Source organism: Maylandia zebra, unplaced genomic scaffold (genome assembly GCF_041146795.1).
Source record: "Maylandia zebra isolate NMK-2024a unplaced genomic scaffold, Mzebra_GT3a scaffold01, whole genome shotgun sequence".
NCBI lineage: Eukaryota > Metazoa > Chordata > Actinopteri > Cichliformes > Cichlidae > Maylandia > Maylandia zebra.
In genome coordinates this window covers 1,099,953-1,103,176 of record NW_027490031.1, presented here as the reverse complement: position 1 = coordinate 1,103,176, position 3,224 = coordinate 1,099,953, and positions in this window count along the sequence as shown.

Genomic DNA, 3,224 nt, shown 5'->3' with positions numbered 1-3,224 from the left:
GTGCTAATTTCATTAGTTATTGGGGTAAAATGGGTAATGTTAATAGGAAGGTGTTTGCCAATTCAGTAACCTAATTTAATGTTAATGGAAACTAACATTATCTCAAATTGTTTAGTTATAATTGTTGTTTACAGTGGGGCAAAAAAGTATTTAGTCAGCCACCGATTGTGCAAGATCCCCCACCTAAAATGATGACAGAGGTCAGTAATTTGCACCAGAGGTACACTTCAACTGTGAGAGACAGAATGTGAAAAAAAAATCCATGAATCCACATGGTAGGATTTGTAAAGAATTTATTCGTAAATCAGGGTGGAAAATAAGTATTTGGTCAATAAAAAAAATACAACTCAATACTTTGTAACATAACCTTTGTTGGCAATAACAGAGGTCAAATGTTTACTATAGGTCTTTACCAGGGGCCCGTTCTTCGTACGTCACTCACTACATCCAAGATCAAATGACACATCCAAGATCAAACCATCGCGCTAACCGTGAGCTCGCTAATCCGGTTCTCCGAACACACCTTCCGTTGACGATTAGTACAGCTGGACGCAGTAATGTGACATCACTGGGTGTCGTAAAAGGGGCTACGCATCGATAGTAGAAACATTGATCGGCAACCCTCTGATTGGTCGGCGAAAATGTCGAAGGAGCGCGCTCGGCTCGGTATTTTTCGGCAGCAGAGCAAGAACTCCTGAGTGAGGGATTTCAGGAGTTTCAGAGTTTAATCAGAACGCAAGGGAACACTGCAAAGGCTGCAAAAGCAAGGAGAGAGGGCTGGCAGAAAGTTGCTGACAAATTAAACTCGTAAGTAATTTAATAATAATAATAATATATTGGATTTATATAGCGCTTTTCAAGGCACCCAAAGCGCTTTACAATGCCACTATTCATTCACTCTCACATTCACACACTGGTGGAGGCAGCTACGGTTGTAGCCACAGCTGCCCTGGGGCAGACTGACAGAAGCGAGGCTGCCATATCGCGCCATCGGCCCCTCTGGCCAACACCAGTAGGCGTTAGGGTAGATTTATTATATTACACTATATTATCCAATATTATATTACATTATATTATATTGTTATATTATATCCTCTTTCACATTAGAGCCACAACAGGACCCACTAGAACATGGGAACAAGTAAAAGTGAAATATAAGAATATTCTACAGAATGGTAATATTTATCACTTATATTGCTTGTCGTCTCTTGGAAAGAGACCCTGAAATAATCTGTTTGTTTGTTCATAACAGCAACCAAGAAAAGGGCAGAAGCAAAAAAAGACAGGTGGTGGTCCTGCACCCCCTCGTCAACAAGTTGGTTAAGTAAATAATATCCTCACGGGAAAATCGATATCTCTCAATGAGCACACTGTCGCGCTGAGCTAAAGGATCCTGTCTGTCCCGCAATATACGCTGAATTCTGAGGACTCCTTATCAATCTTGCACCTTCCGCAGTGGGTGGCTCGCGTAAACGGACAGGACATGGCTGCGACAGGCTTCCCAAATCCACCTTCGCTTTTATAGCCGTGGTCTCTCATCTTGATTACACGAAGTAATTTACAATTACTACTCTGAAATATGAATTACATCTGTAATAATCACATACATGTAATAGAATGTTAATAGTACATTTCCCTTTTTTAGGAAATGACCTGTATGTATCTGTGTGACATCAATAAAAGGATCAAGTGCTGCATTATCTTCAGTTACATTGATGTTATTTATTTATGGTGAAACAGTGGTGGAATATCGCTGTTGCTTTCGTATAAATGAAGCAGACATACCTGCGTGGCCGCGATCTAATCCTGTTTACATAAAGTAAACCTGCTCCCGAGCAGGTTTACGCTTACGGCTCTGTTGCTATGACAGCAAGTCCCGGATGAGCTTCGGGGAACCGAACGATCCAAGATCACGCGAAATCGTCAACAATCTAATCCAGCTAACTTACTTAGCGAGGTACGAAGAACAGGCCCCAGGTTTGCACACACAGTAGCTGGTATTTTGGCCCATTCCTCCATGCAGATCTTCTCGAGAGCAGTGATGTTTTGGGGCTGTCGCCGAGCAACACGGACTTCCAACTCCCGCCACAGATTTTCTATGGGGTTGAGGTCTGGAGACTGGCTAGGCCACTCCAGGACTTTCAAATGCTTCTTACGGAGCCACTCCTTTGTTGCCCGGGCGGTGTGTTTTGGATCATTGTCATGTTGGAAGACCCAGCCTCGTTTCATCTTCAAAGTTCTCACTGATGGAAGGAGGTTTTGGCTCAAAATCTCACGATACATGGCCCCATTCATTCTGTCCTTAACACGGATCAGTCGTCCTGTCCCCTTGACAGAAAAACAGCCCCATAGCATGATGTTTCCACCCCCATGCTTCACAGTAGGTATGGTGTTCTTGGGATGCAACTCGGTATTCTTCGTCCTCCAAACACGACGAGTTGAGTTTATACCAAAAAGTTCTGCTTTGGTTTCATCTGACCACATGACATTCTCCCAATCCTCTGCTGTATCATCCATGTGCTCTCTGGCAAACTTCAGACGGGCCTGGACATGCACTGGCTTCAGCAGCGGAACACGTCTGGCACTGCGGGATTTGATTCCCTGCCGTTGTAGTGTGTTACTGATGGTGACCTTTGTTACTTTGGTCCCAGCTCTCTGCAGGTCATTCACCAGGTCCCCCCGTGTGGTTCTGGGATCTTTGCTCACCGTTCTCATGATCATTTTGACCCCATGGGATGAGATCTTGCGTGGAGCCCCAGATCGAGGGAGGTTATCAGTGGTCTTCTTTGTCTTCCATTTTCTGATGATTGCTCCCACAGTTGATTTTTTCACACCAAGCTGCTTGCCTATTGTAGATTCACTCTTCCCAGTCTGGTGCAGGTCTACAATACTTTTCCTGGTGTCCTTCGAAAGCTCTTTGGTCTTGGCCATGGCGGAGTTTGGAGTCTGACTGTTTGAGGCTGTGGACAGGTGTCTTTTATACAGATGATGAGTTCAAACAGGTGCCATTCATACAGGTAATGAGTGGGGGACAGAAAAGCGTCTTACAGAAGACGTCACAGGTCTGTGAGAGCCAGAGATTTTCCATGTTTGAGGTGACCAAATACTTATTTTCCACCCTAATTTACGAATAAATTCTTTACAAATCCTACCATGTGGATTCATGGATTTTTTTTTCACATTCTGTCTCTCACAGTTGAAGTGTACCTCTGGTGCAAATTACT